The sequence below is a fragment of the Schistocerca nitens genome, chromosome 1, assembly GCF_023898315.1.
Source record: "Schistocerca nitens isolate TAMUIC-IGC-003100 chromosome 1, iqSchNite1.1, whole genome shotgun sequence".
NCBI classification, from domain to species: Eukaryota; Metazoa; Arthropoda; class Insecta; order Orthoptera; family Acrididae; genus Schistocerca; species Schistocerca nitens.
Genome location: NC_064614.1, coordinates 397,450,045 through 397,468,453, shown reverse-complemented (window position 1 = coordinate 397,468,453; position 18,409 = coordinate 397,450,045). Strand labels below are relative to the sequence as shown.

Sequence of the window (18,409 nt, the reverse complement as noted above, 5' to 3'; positions counted from 1 at the left end):
CCACTTCGGACGGCCTGGACGAAGAAAAGAACAATTTTTAAATGTAATCATTTTGATAATAAATTGTATTATTTTCGAACTTTTTCCTTCTCATTCCCCCTTTGGTATACTAAAAAGGCAAGAGTGAAATTTACTGGTGAGGTAGTAAGGTATTTGACATAGAGATGAAATTTACTGATGAGGTGGTACAGTACTTGGCATAAACATTAGCGGAGTATGAAACCAGAGAACATAAAATACTGAGCGCTCTCTCTCTCTCTCTCTCTCTCTCTCTCTCTCTCTCTCTCTTTCTCTCTCTGAGTATGTATGTGTATGTGTGTGTGTGTGTGTGTGTGTGTGTGTGTGTGTGAGAGAGAGAGAGAGAGAGAGATTTGAATGGCACCAATTTACGCACTTCATGTGAAGAAGTTTAAGGTTTACATAATGTTTCTTACGTAGAAATACTGTAGTTCATCTGCAGACTTCTCAGCGTGGTGGAAAAAATTCAGATTCTTTAAACATTGTTCGTTAGAAATTACAATCAAATCATACCATTAGCTGCTGATGGACGTTGATATACATCAACGGGGACGGCTGAAAAGTGTGCCCCGACCGGAATCTTCTGTTTAAATGGCAGACTCTCTATCCATATCTCTTTTTTTTTCTTTACTTTTTCTTCCTTTTTTTGTGTGCGTTGTATTTGATCGTAGTGGGCATTACATGACATCCGTTTCAGTTCGTTGTTTGATCCATTAACTCAGTTTTTTTTATTCCAGAGGGCAGCTAGCCCTCTGACCGAACACGCTGAGTTACCGTGCCGGCGTCCATCTGAGCCACCGAGGGCACTGAGGACAGTGCGACTGCAGGGATTCATCTCCGGCACGCTCCCCGTGAGACCCACATTCTCAACTTATAGTCCACACACTACATTCGTAGTGCCCCTGCCCTTATACCCATTACTCGCGGCAGACAATCCACCAAGTCCCGTAAGAGTTCAGGCAATTCGTGTGCATCCGCACTGAAGAAGGTCGTAAGACGGTTAGCCTTAACGATATGAAGATGGCATCTGTTCTTTCGGGCATGTGGTCTTTAATGGGGTTTTCTGTTTGCGTATTTTTTAAGTTTTAGGGCTATAATCAGACTTATCTCTATTTTAGCAAGAGCGCCAATAATTGGACCTTCAAACGCGCTCGCGTTCACACACGCACACACACACACACACACTAACCATCTTCACATTCATATTTCGTTTGAGGTAAAATACACTGTGCTAAGAATGCCTGTTTCACTTTAAAGAATGCAAAAAGCATTGTTTTTAATTTTTTCCTCCACCACAATCTTGCATTTTTAAGTGCTGCGATTGGTTGTTCCATTGGATGCAAAAAAGTTCACTGTAGCGCCATCTTGAATTTCTTAAATTTCCCGCATTGGCATCTTGGATTTTTAAGTTCCCCGCACAATGTGACATCATCGAACAAGGGACGCAGTCTATGACATCATGATGATGTCATAGACAAGGGATATGGCTTTTAGTGTCGTGGGTAGGGCACTAACATGCTCATGCGATGCCATAGTTGTAAACAAATGAGGTTGTGCCTCCATAGATATACTGTGGTCATTAAGTTTCAGTGCTTCCAGTTTGTAATTTAGAATGTACATAGTGAGCACATTTTGGAATGTGAATCCAGCGTTAGTCATGATTTTTGACTGATTGCAGTCTAGTGCCTACCTACGTATTGCCAAGGTTGTTTTGATTACACTAAAGGAGCTTTGCTGGGAATCCCTTAACACCCTCCACGTAGGCCCAATTTCCCACGTAATTCCATATTTCTGAAGCCCTGAAGTAATACATTGAGTTTCTCACGGCGATGTTCTTCAACAAATTCTTTGCGAAGTTCCTGTCACGTTAGATTCGTCAATCCCGAGCTTTCGACTGACAAATCCAACGCAGTAGGATCTCCGTGATAAAGTTATTCAACAGTTCAAAAGTCTTATATGTTTGACAACGCTTGTTTGTTCCTTGCTACTTATTTTTGACTGTGCCTGATGACATGTTAATTTTAGTGTATGTCAGTTTGTATAGTAATGAGAAATAATTATATGTGTTGTCCTTTTTTACAGAACAGATAATGGCATAATGTGGTTCCGAAGCGGTGACCATATTAAACAAAATTTCCACTGCGGATTTGTGGGTAAATGAACGAGGGGAGAGCGTGTGATTTTAATGGGGTTTTCTGTTTGCGTGTTTTTAAGTTTTAGGGTTATAATCAGACTTATCTGTATTTTAGCAAGAGCGCTAATAACTGGTTCTTCAAACGCGCGCGCTCACACACACACACACACACACACACACACACACACACAGTGAACAAACGCTGGCAACCAGTCGCTATATACATCCAAATATTCTTCGTCTACTAATAAAAAGGTGAACAGAACATATAGAATCGTTACGTCGAGTGTTACACTATTCCGAATTCTCGTCCTCTAACTCTTTCTCAACGATGCCATAACAAATACTTTCATGACAACACGCTGAGACAGAAATGCTGTAACACATACTGCAAGATCAGAGCTGTGTTTGAAAAATCCGTGGTACTTGTATGATGAACGTATTATTTCGACGTACCGTACTTATAGAAAAGGTCTAAATTAAAGATAATTGTTTCAAAAATTTGCTAAATCCATAGATCCTAGTCAAATTCTTTATCACAGAAACTGAAGTAGTCACAGGAGACGAACGAATTATATTGGTATGTCATATGACAGACCTCCCCATGTAACCTAACATGCATAAGGCTAGTTTGCGATACGGGAACAACAGGTAGATTCACCAAAATTCGCACAGAATTTAGAACCAATGTTCTAATGTTCCGGACCCTCAGGAAAATGTTTGGGGAGGTTCCGCTGAATATATCAGGAGTCCACTACACGCATGAGGCGGCTAACGGGTAGCAGGGGCTGTGTGGCGTGGACAGGGCGGTTTTTTAGGTTAGAGGGTCTCGAGGAAACACAAAAAGGGCTTCAGTCACAAAGGGTGCAGGCTGAACACAGGAAAAACGTAGATATAGGTTCAAATGGTTCAAATGGCTCTGAGCACTATGGGACTTAACATCTATGGTCATCAGTCCCCTAGAACTTAGAACTACTTAAACCTAACCTAAGGACAGCACACAACACCCAGCCATCACGAGCGTAGATATAGGAACCATCGGTATAACGATTGTAAATTCTCGTAGCTGTGTTGGGAACGTACCAGAGCTCAAAAAAGCACTGATGCTCAAATCGTTATATGCACTGGAAGCTCAGCCCAAATTTTTGCAAAGAACCTAACGGTGTTCCGAAAGGATCGGGTAAACACGGTTGGCGGTGGCGTTTTTGTTGCTGTTAGAAGTAGTTTATCTTGTCACGAAATTGAAGTAGATAGTTCCTGTGAGTTAATTTGGGCAGAGGTCATTGTAGGCAACCGGAATAAAATTATAATTGGATCCTTTTACCAACCTCCCAATTTAATGATACAACTGCTGAAAGATTCAAACAAAATTAGAGTCTGATTCCAAACACGTTGTAAGTACGCTGTTTAGGTTTTTTTATTGGTAACGTCACCTCTGTATGAAAATCACTGGCTGTGCTGTGTGCAGTCTGTGGCTGCTTTGCATTGTTGTAATACTCGCCATTGTAGTGTTAGGCAGCTGGCTGTGAACAGCGCGTAGCGTTGCACAGTTGGAGGTGAGCCGCCAGCAGTGATGGATGTGGGGAGAGAGATGGCGGAGTTGTGAAATTTTTAAAACTGTATGTCATGAACTGCTATGCATATTATGAGTTTTCAACATTATTAAGGTAAATACATTGTTTGTTCTCTATTAAAATCTTTCATTTGCTAACTATGCCTATCAGTAGTTAGTGCCTTCCGTAGTTTGAATCTTTTATTTAGCTGGCAGTAGTGGCGCTCGCTGTATTGCAGTAGTTCCAGTAACGAAGATTTTTGTGAGGTAAGTGATTTGTGAAAGGTATAGGTTAATGTTAGTCAGGGCCATTCTTTTGTAGAGATTTTTGAAAGTCAGATTGCGTTGCGCTAAAAATATTGTGTGTCAGTTTAAGCACAGTCCTGTATAATTGTTCAAAGGGGACGTTTCATATGTCGACCCTTAGCCGCGGATACCTCACTGGAATCTTCTGATTTTTTCTTGTAGTTTGTGTAATTAGTATACCTTTTGTTTATTGCTAGCGCGTAATTGTAGAGAAAATCTCCTTTGTAGTTGCAGTCTTTCACTGTTGTACAGTAAAACAGTTGTGGCATGCATGTAGATTTGCACCAAGTATTTCGCAGCTGCAATTAACTACATATTATTTTCAGTGTTATGTTAATGTGTTCTCTTATTTTGCTCTTCAAATTGTGCTTTTCTGTGTTATCGTGTGAAATATTGTGATAATAATGGCGTGTGAAAAACTTAATACTAGGCTCCAAAGTAAACTGAGAAATGACAGTGAAAACGAAAGCAGTGTGTTAGCGCCACCGAGTAATGAATTAACTGATGTTCAAAGTAGTAATTTGGTAATTATGCATAGGGAAATGGAGCGGGCTGCAAACAATGGTGTAGACAGTGAAACAATTAGTGAACAGGGAAGCATTATCGATCGATCGGTCGGCAACAGCTCGCCTCAGGAATCCGAAATGACAGGACACAATTTCGCAAATACTGTAGATTCAGGTTTTGCGTCCTCACCGTTTTCTCAAATAAGTCAAGACACATTTTCTGCTTTTCAAACTGCGAATATTGCCGGTTCAAATGCATTGCCGAATAGCACAGTGGAACATGTTTCAGACACCAGTGCATTGTTATTACAATTAATGCAACAAATGGGAGCTTCAAAAGTTAGACATAATGGAACAAAATCTTCAAAAGTTAGACACGATGGAACAAAATCAGAGACAAACACAGCAACAGCTTCAAAAGTTAGACTCATTGGAACAAACTCTTGAACAAACACGTGAAGATTTAACTACTGAGTTACATAACATTGAATCGAAATGTCAAAAAGTCTGTAATGACGTAAAAACACAAATTTGTGAGCATTTTCAACCTATTTTTTCGCGGCATGAAAATGCATTACAGAATCACGAAGCAGCCATAAAAGAACTGCAAACTATTGTTCATGAAAATCATGAGACCTTGCAAGCTAAATTTGACTCAGTTGCATCTACCGATTCGGTTACGCAACTTGCAAAAACTCAGGAAAACTTAAAGGACACAGTAGATACTCTGAAACTTGGTTCAGAAAAACACACTGAGGAAATAAGTACACTATCGGAGAAAGTAGCCGAACTTTCGGATCAGTTCACTAATTTATCTACGAAGGTAGATGATAATCTGAATGACACAATACCGGTAGTCTTTAATGACACAGAAGAGTGCGAACAAATTAGGAAATTTAATCAAAATCAAATCAATATACAGTACAAAAGAGAAATCCGGGAAGTACAAGATCAGTTGGCACAAGTAATATAAAAATTACAAATTTCAGAGGACACTCGCGCTCCATCACGGGAAGAGGGACTTAGAAATACGGAAAAGCCGCAAAATAATAACACAGGGCATTTCGGAAGTTATGAAAGAAATTGGCAATGTGCACCGAATTTTGAGATGGAACGGCCGACACGACCTAACAATGACCGATATGCGACTCGCCGACATGATGATTTTGACTATAAGCTGTTCATTACTACACGTAAATTCAAAACATTTAAGAATTCTGGCAACGACATTCATCCACAAGCATGGCTCCATCAATTCTCTCATTGTTTTCCTCCCAACTGGTCGTTAGAACACAGATTAGAATTTATGTGTGGCTACTTAGAGAATGAACCAGCTGTAAGAATGCGATCGGTCATTCACGATTGTCACAGTGAAGGAGAATTTTCCCATACCTTCCTCTCAGCATATTGGTCTCAAGCTACACAAGACCGAGTAAAACATAGCATCATGATGATGAAACACTTTGAACAATCTGAATTTTCCAGTCTTGTCAAATATTTTGAAGACATGTTGCATAAGAATCAGTATCTTTCAAACCCATACAGCCCCTCAGAACTCATCCGCATTTGCTTACTCAAATTGCCTGAACATTTACGACATATTATTTTAGCAGGACGTTGCAAAGACGACATTGAAGCTTTTCAGGGACTGTTACAAGAACTGGAAATTGACACTGACAATCGCGGAACGCGAAAACAGGGGCACAACAATTACAGGTCACATCTGTCACAATTCCGCGATGAAAGAAATAATAACTGGACACGACGAGGCTATTCCCACAATACAAATCGTGACCAAAACAGACACCACCCGTATGGCAACCACTGGCAGAGTAATAGTTACAGAGAAAGTTCGCATTTCCGTAGTAATGAATATGATAGAGACAATCATAGAAACAGACAATATGGGAACCAAAATAATTATTATCAAGGGAGACAGAATAACTTTAGACGCAACGGTCCAGAGCGCAGTTACGATTCAGGGAGAAATTCTCCACCACGTGACCGACAAGAAAGAAACTACGGAATCTACCGACAAGACGACAGACGATATATTCGTAACGACAGACCTGAATTGCATCAGAACTGGCGGGATTTAAACAGGGCAGGGCCTTCTCGGCAAGGTGAATTTGTAGAAGTTAGGTCTCCTAATCCCAATAACGACGCGCGCCAACAAAGGGACAGACAATGACTCACACCGCAGGCAGCCGCATGCGCCGGCTGGCTCAGAGAAAAATAACACAGTCGCTAACCGTGAGAAAAGATTTAGCCTTCCTTACCGACGTATAAAACATGACAATTGCTTTTCAGTTGAAAGTCTGAGTACTATGAAGAGTAAAGGATTGCACCACACTTCACATGTAAAACCGTTTATTGAAAGATAATCTGCTTTTTAGCTTTGTCTTTGCCATAAAATTTTTCGCTTCACATTTCTAGTATGCTTTGTCAGACTTAAGAAGCTGTTAACATGCAACACTGTTTGAAGTTAAATATCCAGTCAAGAACCAAGAGAACTTATTTCAACAGAAATTGTGAATGCATTGTTATAGTGAACAGACGACACAGTGTTGTTATTTGTACATTCTTGCTTGTTAGTTGCACTATTACGTAACGACTATAAGGGTTACATACTTAGGACACATACTGGTACTGCTAATGAGATTTTAATGCAACATTTTGGTTTAGTTGAAAATATATTCTGGATTTAAAGTACCTTCATTGAGATACCAGATGACACAGTAGTTAGTTTATGTGACAACTACACGATTTTATCACGTCGCTACTAATGAGTGACAATTTACAATGTTGCTTTTTCAGTGTTTCTGTTGTATATGTGCACAGTTTTTCTGTATTATTCTGGAAAGTAAAACATGTTTTAGTAGTAACTTTTGTGGTATAGCTACAATGAGACAGCCTTTTCTGTAGCACAACAATACGTTACAGCACAGTACTTTCTTCATCACGGCAATAAGCGTAATAACTAAGATATCTATACGCAAAGCATTTCACTTTTGTTTATCATGAGGGAAGTACATTGACTTCTGCAGAACTTAGCTTTCGGAGGACGACAACTACGACACTTCCACAGAGATTATGTTGCAACAAGACGCACATTTAGCGCTACAGGACACGTATTTGAGTGATTAATTTTGTACTTAAAATATTTATTTTTAAAGATATTTGGAGTACAATGATACAAAGGTTTTCCGTGATACATTTCATTCCATTGCTTTAATCTGTAACACCTGAGGGTATAATTACATTAATCCTCAGGGGGGTACACGCTTACTTTGTGTACCATGTGTTTGGCAAGCACAAGGAGCCCTAGCTAATATGGTATTTGCTTATACAACTTTACACATCGGTACCATATTTCTCTAACACACGAATTACACAGCTATCTGAATTTTTATCAGAGAAACAAACTTTTTTTTTACTACGTCAGTGACACATGTTTATGGAGTTACACAGTTGGGTAACTTCACACTTATGAAATTGTATTTTGTCTGTACTTTGTGAACTGTTCATATTTTTTCGGAACCATTGTGATACTATGAGAGCTTTGAATGATGTATTTGGTAAGGGAGCATGATTTTCAAGTACGTTTGAGGTAGATGACACTATTTAAATGAGCAGAGAATTTTTTTTAAGTTTTGTAATTATTTCCTAAAGCTACGACGTTTCTGAGATTTGACTGAGGTGTTATGACATTATTACGACGACGATGTGTGTTATGCTGTTGAGGTATGTTTATGATAAATAAGCTGATGCTATATGAGGAATTTGATTATGCTACGTATCTGTTATGATGAAATACTGAAGAAGTGTCGACGAATATGTATATGTGTAATAAGGTAAGGAGTAATGAGTAGTGGTTAGGGACTCTGATGAATGAAAAGGATGTTGGAAACCAAGAATCGTACTTTAAGAGTTATGAAATGTGTGTAAATGCGTGAATGTATCACAATGCCGGCGAAAATTTTTTGGACACTATTATATTTAAAGGATTTTATTTTCTACAGATTTGTAACGCAAATTCTTGACCTGTGAAATATTTTTATACGATACTGCCACTGTAGCGGAAACTGCTGTCGTAAATATTTCAGTAAGAAAGGTAAGTGACCTTGACGTAATGCGTTTTGGGCGCCCAGCTGAGAGGTAGGCGTCTGACAACAGAAAGGCATTAGGTGGAGAAAAAAAGGGGCCATTATCCTCGCCATTGACATTCCTTTGTAGAAAGCATCGCAAATACGACACACTCAAACTTGAAAACATATGATTATACTGTGGAGCTCTTAATTTATGATATTTACTGAAATGCCTAATGAAATGACGAGAATATTTTTATGTCTATACACCTGTATATGACTACTGTCTTTCGAGAATTGAGAGAATTTCTACTACCTTATGAAATGCCACATGACTATCGAATGATATTTTTATGCTTTGGTTTGCGTAATTGCTTATTTCATTTGATATACGTTTTCCAGCTGTGTTGCAGCATTGGTTTTATAAAATAAAATTAAATGCATTTGCTAATGTGAACACTTTCTGTCAACAGATCTATTAAATAATTACTTTATGATCCACATTCTTCTAAAAAGGAGCTCTTGGAATGGAAAGAACAATAAGAAGGGACTAATAACAGTACCCGCATATATAATTTTCTTTTCAAGTAATTGGTAATTTTTTGTAGAATTAGTTTTTGTGGTGCACCACTTTAATTACATAGACATTAAGATGTGAATAGACATTTCCCTTGTCTGCATTGTTGTCTTTAGTGTAATATTTTTTCTGCTTAATCTTTGCCATGCTTAGGTATTAGTTATAGCATTTGCTGCTGCTGTTTGCCATGCATAGTGCTACTAAATTTCACTTTGTATTACTCTGTTAAGCTAGTTTTACTACTGATTTATTTTTCTTGTTTGCTGCACAGTGCCTTATATTAGTTGTAATATTGCAATTGCTTTGCCTATTTAAATTTTTTGTCATTGATGTTTGTGTTAATTGTTTTGTGCTGCTGCATTGCCTCGTCCCTTAGTTTAGCATCTGAGCTCAGTAGATTTACGTTAGCTTAAGAGGGGGTAGCCTATAAGAGAATGAGTTGCGATGAATTTGAAGAAATGCACTGAGAGGCTATACGAGAAAAGTACAGAAAGCAGGTATAGATAGGACTTTTGGAAATAATGAAGAACGAAGGGAGATCTCCGAAAAGTAAAGAAAGTTTTGTTTGCAAAATACTGCAGTAAAACAAACCCTGTCCTTTCCTTTTGTATTATTATGCTATGTGTTAGTGTACCCTTGTGTATTTGTGTACTTCCTGTCTTTATGTGTTTATCTGATAAGACTTATGTTGTAGAATTTTTCTAGTACTAAGCTACATTCACTATGATGAGGAATACAGTTATCCTCAAATATAATTTGCATTAATAATATGTTATTTTCTTTGTAAAGATGTTTATAGACATTATTAATTCTGTTTTGTTTCAATGCTCATGTGTGAAATTAATGTTTCGAAAACTATTCTCATTATTTTATTTATTTACTTATGTCATAATTCCTGTAACACTGATGTATATGTCTATTTCTATTCTTTTGTAAAGCCTGTTTTATTACAAATGTTATCTGTATTGTTATGTTCTTTCATGATGTATTTTGTACCTTTGTAATTGTATTCACTTGTTATAAAATTGTAATTGACACCAGTTCATCAAATTAAGTAACTTGTAAGTTACATTTCACTGCACACGTTTCTGTTGGTCATAGTATATGGACAATATGTGAGAAGCAGGAACTGTTAGTGTTTGCACGTGTGTTAATAATTCAGCAAGGGACTGGATAACAGCATTGCTGGTTCTAAGGACATTACAAAAAAACTTTGTGAGTGCACAAGTGGTGGTTATGGACTTGCTATATTATCCGCAAGACTCTTCGATGGTGATTGTGCACCTGCACAGTCGCAACAGATGGCTGCTGGCCGTCTCTACAAGGACTACAGTGGGTCTGCATCTTTGATGGCCCACCAATACCATTATTTCAACAAGGACTGCAGTGGGTCTGCACCTCTGGTGGCCCACCAATACCGTAATCTCTACCAGGACTACAGTGGGTCTGCTCTGTGATCACCTACCCACCAATACTCTTCAAAACTTCGACTGACTCCGCTGTGGGTTTGCTCTGTTGTGGCCCATGACCTGTCTGCATGTCGAGAGTTAGCACTGTCTTTCCGTTGGAAGGACAACGCTACTTCTTCAAGACTGCATGGAAATCCACTACTTCCGTGTGCATTTTCTTTTACTGCTCAGACTTTGAGAAAAACACTGCTATTTTACTGTGATGAACGATTAGGACTGTCTTTATGGACTGTGAGAAAGTTTAGCTTTTGACCAACATTGTATCAATAAGTGTGTGCAATTGATATCTTTGTTATTGTAACAATAAAAAAATTTTATCAAATCATTATTGGCCACTGTCCAAAACAATTTGTAAAATTTTTTGTGGGGAGCATGGGGGCTATGTAAATAGGCTGTTTAGGTTTTTTTATTGGTAACGCCACCTCTGTATGAAAATCACTGGCTGTCCTGTGTGCAGTCTGTGGCTGCTTTGCACTGTTGTAATACTCGCCATTGTAGTGTTAGGCAGCTGGCTGTGAACAGCGCGTAGCGTTGCACAGTTGGAGGTGAGCCGCCAGCAGTGGTGGATGTGGGGAGAGAGATGGCGGAGTTGTGAAATTTTTAAAACTGTATGTCATGAACTGCTATGCATATTATGAGTTTTCAACATTATTAAGGTAAATACATTGTTTGTTCTCTATTAAAATCTTTCATTTGCTAACTATGCCTATCAGTAGTTAGTGCCTTCCGTAGTTTGAATCTTTTATTTAGCTGGCAGTAGTGGCGCTCGCTGTATTGCAGTAGTTCCAGTAACGAAGATTTTTGTGAGGTAAGTGATTTGTGAAAGGTATAGGTTAATGTTAGTCAGGGCCATTCTTTTGTAGAGATTTTTGAAAGTCAGATTGCGTTGCGCTAAAAATATTGTGTGTCAGTTGAAGCACAGTCCTGGGGACGTTTCAGCGTACCCGACTCATACGGTTATAGTTGGTGATTACTTTAATTTACTCTCGAAATGTTGGTGAAAATACATATATAATTTCGGAGGTGCGCATTAAACATCATCCGAAATTGTTCTAAACGCATTCTCTGAAAATTATTTGGAGCAGTTAGCTCGTGAGCCCACGCTAATAGTAAACGGTTGTGAAAACACACTTGACCTCTTAGCAACAAAGAAATCCTGAGGTAATAACGAGCATCAAAACGGATACAGGGATTAATGAACACAGACACAGCCTAGTCGTAGCGAAACTGACTATTGTAACTCCCGAATCCTCCAAAAATAAACGAAAAATATACCTATTCAGAAAAGCAGATAAAAATTCACTTGATGCCTTCCTGAGAGACAATCTCCACTTCTTCCAAATTAATAATGTAAGTGTAGACCAGATGTGGCTTGAATTCAAAGAAATAGTATCGGCAGCAAGGGATTTATACCAAATAAAATAACTAACGACGGAGCGTGTCCTTGGAACACAAAACTGGTACGAACACTCTTGCAGAAACAACGAAAAAAAAAGGCCAAATTTAAACAGACCCAAAATCCCCAAGATTGGCGACCTATTACAGAAGCTCGAAATTTAGCGTGGACTTCAATGCGAGATGCCTATGATAGTTTCCACAACGAAACTTCTTCTCTAAACCTGACAGAAACTCCAAAGAGATTCTGGTCGTATTTGAAGTATGCTAGTGGCAAGACACAATCAATGCCTTCTCTGCGCGATAGTAAAGGAGATACTATCGAATCAGTGCTGCCAAAGCAGAGCTACTAAACACAGCCTTCTGAAATGCCGTCACAAAAGAAGACGAAGTAAATATTCCAGAATTCGAATCAAGAACAGCTACCAACATGAGTAATGTAGAAGTAAATATCATCGGACTAGTGATGCAGCTTAAATCACTTAATAAAAGCGAGTCTTCTGGTCCACACTGTATACCAATTAGGTTCCTTTCAGAGTATGCTGATGCAACAGCTCCATACTTAACAATCATATACAACCGTTCGCTCGACGAAAGATCCGTACAATTCGTTGTAATTGATGGAAAGTCATCTAGTACAACAGAAGTGATTTCTGGCGTTCCACAAGGAGTGTTACAGGCCCTTTGCTGTTCCTTATCTATATAAACGATTTGGGAGACAATCTGAGCAACCGTCTTAGATTGTTTTCAGATGACGCTATCGTTTATCGACTAATAAATTACAAAAGGATTTACAAAAGATATCTGTATGGTGCGAAAATTGACATTTGACCCTAAATAACGTAAAATGTGAGATCATCCACATGAGAGCTAAAAGGAATCCATTAAACTTCGATTGCACGATAAATTAGTCAAATCTAAAGGTCGTAAATTCAACTAAATACCTAGGAATTACAATTACGAATAGCTTAATTTGTAAGGAACACATAGAAAATGTTGTGGGAAAGGCGTTTTATTGGCAGGACACTTATAAAATGTAACAGAACTACTAAGGAGACTGCCTACACTACGCTTGTCCGCCCTCTTTTAGAATACTGCTGGACGGTGTGGGATCCTTACCAGATTGTATTGACCGAGTACATCGAAAAAGTTCAAAGAACGGCAGCACGTTCTGTATTATCGAGAAGTATGGGAGAGAGTGTCACAGAAATGATACAGGATTTGGGGTGGACATCATTAAAACAAAGGCGTTTTTCGTTGCGGCGGAATCTTCTCACGAAATTCCAGTCACCAAATTTCCCCCAAATGCGAAAATATTTTGTTGACGGCGACCTATATAGGGAGAAACGATCACCATGATAAAATAAGGGAAATCAAGGCTTGTACGGAAAGATACATGTGTTCGTTCTTTCCGCGCGCTCTACGAGATTGGAATGATAGAGAAGTGTGAAGATTTTTCGGTGAACCCTCTGCCAGGCACTTGAATGTGATTTGCAGAGTATCCATGTAGATGTAGATTTAAGCCGACAAGCCCTCCCACCATACTCATCTCAAACAGACAACGCTTAAGCTGTGACGCCAAAACACAGACAGCGGTGTTTACACAATCGATACCAGAATGGCACACATCAAGGGTAGAGATGGGAGAAACTGACCCATTAAAATCTGCACCAGTTTAGTTCTGAACAACCGGCATTTTTCGGTATTTGTTTGGTCTAGCTTATAACGGATTTTTTAACTATTTAAGAATAATCGGATAAAAACCGACATATCAATTTTCCATAGCAGCAGTGATTATTTTATTTTATTTTAAAAAAAGTTTTTAAAAAACGAGTAATATTTGTTGGTAAAATTTCCACTGCTTTGAAATATTGGATTATTATACACACAACAAGAGAAGTATTGCATCACCCCGGTTCCCAGAACTCCTGAAGATACAGGTTGACTGTGGATATTGTATCACAGACACAGTCCCTTTGACTGTTCAGAGATGTCATTAAACCCGCCCAAAGATGTAAACAACCATGCATGAGCAGCACCTATTAGACGGAGGGGGTCCGACAGCCTATCAGTTCCAGTCATTCCACCGGGAAGGAGGTACACGCCTCGTGTTGTCTGTAGTTCAATCATGCCTAGACGGTCAATACCGCGGTTCGATGGCGTCCGCACTGTTACTTTGTGCCAGGTAGAGCTCTCAACAAGGAAAGTGACCAAACGTCTCGGAGTGAACCAAAGCGATGTTGTTCGGACATGGAGGAGATACGGAGAGACAGGAACTGTGGATGACATGCCTCGCTCAGACCGCCCAAGGGCTACTACTCGCTACCTACTCGCTATGGCTTGGAGGAACCCTGACAGCAAAGCGACCATGTTGAACAACGCTATTCGTGCAGCCACAGGACGTCGTGTTACGATTCAAACTGTGCGCAATAGGCTGCATGATGCGCAACTTCACTCCCGACGTCCATGGTGAGGTCCATCTTTGCAACCACGACACCATGCAGCGCGGTACAGATGTCGAATGGACCGCTCAAGATTGGCATCACATTCTCTTCACCAATGAATGTCGCATATGCCTTCAACCAGACAATCGTCGGAGACGTGTTTGGAGGTAACCCGGTCAGGCTGAACGCCGTAGACACACTGTCCAGCGAGTGCAGCAAGGTGGAGGTTTTCCGCTGTTTTGGGGTGGCATTATGTGGGATCGACGTACGCCGTTGGTGGTCATGGAAGGCGTCGTAACGGCTGTACGCTACCTGAATGCCATCCTCCGACCGATAGTGCAACGATATCGGTAGCATATTGGCGAGGAATTCGTCTTAATGGACAATTCACGCCGCCATCGTGAAATCTTGTGAATGACTTCCTTCAGGATAACGATATCGCTCGACTAGTGTGGCTAGTATATTCTCCAGACATTAACCCTATCGAACATGCCTGGGATAGATTGAAGGGGCTGTTTATGGACGACATGATCCGCCAACCACTCTGAAGGATCTACGCCGAGTCGCCGTTGAGGAGTGGGACAATCTGGACCAACAGTGCCTTGATGAACTTGTGCATAGTATGCCACGACGAATACAGGCATGCATCATTGCAAGAGAACGTGCTACTGGGTATTAGAGGCACCGGTGTGTACAGCAATCTGGACCACCCTGAAGGTCTCGCGGTACGGTGGTACAACATGAAATATGTGGTTTTCATGAGCAATAAAAAGGCGGGAAATGATGTTTATGTTGATCTCTACTCCAATTTTCTGTACAGGTTCCGGAACTCTCGGAACCGAGCTGATGCAAACCTTTTTTGATTTGATTTGGGAATATCGATCACCACTACTTTAATAAGATGGTCCATAGTTAGAAACTAGAAACACATGACACAAGAAGCGGTACGGCGCTACAGAGACAGTAATGCACCTGTTGCCGTGTGGTGCGGCCTATTGGACAGTACGTGTATATGAGCAGTGTGCAAGACTTTTGCCCCACATGGTTTATATGACAGTTACTCGCTGTCGTCATCGGAGAGCAGATATATTGCAGACTGGTACCATCCCTAGTTTCTGGAAGTATTTTATGAAGTGTGGAGGCAATGAAGTATTGTGCCCCATTTGCTACAAAAGATTATAAACGCGCTGTGGCACAGCAAACATGCGACATCGCGTAATGAGAAAACATCCACCACGTTCCATGGATGAGAAGGTAAATTTGACCGATATACCTGTAATTTCATTGAGGCTCCATAAACTTGGTATAATCACTTAACCCTAAATTTTGTGGCTGCTTCAGGTGAAAAACTTATACCATCTAAAAGTAATCAAGGCTCTGACGTGACGGATGGCATCCAGTCGCAGAAACAAGGGCCAGCTCCAAGATAAGGGAAACCTCATCAGGGGTGGAGACTGCAGTGCAACGAAATAAAACATAAAATTGATAGAATCATTTCTGCTCAGCTTTTCATCTACTGTACCCACTGAGAAAAAAGAAATCAATGTGTACGCTAAAACTGGCGTCAACTGTTCTCAAGTTCGAATGAATGAGGCTCACAGTAAATTGCAACAGTCCGGCAACCTTTCACACTCAGATAATAATGATTCTACGAGGCGGCGGCAGACAGAGCGTTAAGATCAGAGCAAACACAGGAAGCTTCCTTCAATTCATTATCACACTGGTGTACTAACTGATGCGACTAAGAAGTGGTAAGGTCACCTTCCTGCTTTAGCGACTGCATACGTGCAGAATGAACAAGTACAGCGGCCAAGTTCTACGACGACACCTCTACACTCGCTTGAACTTCAGCATTTCAATGAGCGGAATGATATGCAAAAAACCTATGGTGTCTCCTCTATTTTATAGCATATAAAAAGTGTCAAATGCATATATGTTAATGCTGCACTAGCTTTTATATGGCGTCTTTTTTGAGGCAAAAGGCTGACATTTAACAGCATCTCTGTGCAAGACTGACAGTAACACTACCCAAGTGCCGTTCGCCGATTCCGATACACTTCGAATATGTTGTAGTCTAGGTAAAAATATGAGAAACGTATTTTTTTATATATGTGCCCACACGGCCGGTGAATACCTACCGAAGAAAACTCGGTTGTTATCTTTCTGAGAACATATCGTCGAAACAGTAGGAGATATAACAAAAATGTTGAAACATAATTTCCATTTTTGCTAATGTACTTTACAACTGGCCAATCACATCTTTGAACAATATGATATACACTCCTGGAAATTGAAATAAGAACACCGTGGATTCATTGTCCCAGGAAGGGGAAACTTTATTGACATATTCCTGGGGTCAGATACATCACATGATCACACTGACAGAACCACAGGCACATAGACACAGGCAACAGAGCATGCACAATGTCGGCACTATATCCACCTTTCGCAGCAATGCAGGCTGCTATTCTCCCATGGAGACGATCGTAGAGATGCTGGATGTAGTCCTGTGGAACGGCTTGCCATGCCATTTCCACCTGGCGCCTCAGTTGGACCAGCGTTCGTGCTGGACGTGCAGACCGCGTGAGACGACGCTTCATCCAGTCCCAAACATGCTCAATGGGGGACAGATCCGGAGATCTTGCTGGCCAGGGTAGTTGACTTACACCTTCTAGAGCACGTTGGGTGGCACGGGATACATGCGGACGTGCATTGTCCTGTTGGAACAGCAAGTTCCCTTGCCGGTCTAGGAATGGTAGAACGATGGGTTCGATGACGGTTTGGATGTACCGTGCACTATTCAGTGTCCCCTCGACGATCACCAGTGGTGTACGGCCAGTGTAGGAGATCGCTCCCCACACCATGATGCCGGGTGTTGGCCCTGTGTGCCTCGGTCGTATGCAGTCCTGATTGTGGCGCTCACCTGCACGGCGCCAAACACGCATACGACCATCATTGGCACCAAGGCAGAAGCGACTCTCATCGCTGAAGACGACACGTCTCCATTCGTCCCTCCATTCACGCCTGTCGCGACACCACTGGAGGCGGGCTGTACGATGTTGGGGCGTGAGCGGAAGACGGCCTAACGGTGTGCGGGACCGTAGCCCAGCTTCATGGAGACGGTTGCGAATGGTCCTCGCCGATACCCCAGGAGCAACAGTGTCCCTAATTTGCTGGGAAGTGGCGGTGCGGTCCCCTACGGCACTGCGTAGGATCCTACGGTCTTGGCGTGCATCCGTGCGTCGCTGCGGTCCGGTCCCAGGTCGACGGGCACGTGCACCTTCCGCCGACCACTGGCGACAACATCGATGTACTGTGGAGACCTCACGCCCCACGTGTTGAGCAATTCGGCGGTACGTCCACCCGGCCTCCCGCATGCCCACTATACGCCCTCGCTCAAAGTCCGTCAACTGCACATACGGTTCACGTCCACGCTGTCGCGGCATGCTACCAGTGTTAAAGACTGCGATGGAGCTCCGTATGCCACGGCAAACTGGCTGACACTGACGGCGGCGGTGCACAAATGCTGCACAGCTAGCGCCATTCGACGGCCAACACCGCGGTTCCTGGTGTGTCCGCTATGCCGTGCGTGTGATCATTGCTTGTACAGCCCTCTCGCAGTGTCCGGAGCAAGTATGGTGGGTCTGACACACCGGTGTCAATGTGTTCTTTTTTCCATTTCCAGGAGTGTATTTCGAAAACCTCCCCTCACCTCAGGATTTTTGAAACGTAAAAAATTTTTGTGTAGTAAATCTAGTAGTAAATCTAACAACAAATTTGACCATATCTTATAAAGTTATATCCCGAAGTTGCAGTAGTCAGATGAAAGTTGAAAGGACCCCAATATATCGCTATACGTGCGCTCTGTCCGCCGTATGACGCTTGTCACACATGGCCATAGTGTTTTTTGCAATTTCACT

At 41.2% G+C, this 18,409-nt stretch overlaps 1 protein-coding gene across 1 annotated transcript in view; it reads right to left on the bottom strand.

Moving 5' to 3' along the window:
- The window catches only part of LOC126235839 (prostaglandin reductase 1-like), a 94,142-nt gene that overhangs the window by 57,316 nt on the left and 18,417 nt on the right, over positions 1-18,409 (bottom strand). The gene's annotated exons all lie outside the window — the stretch shown is intronic.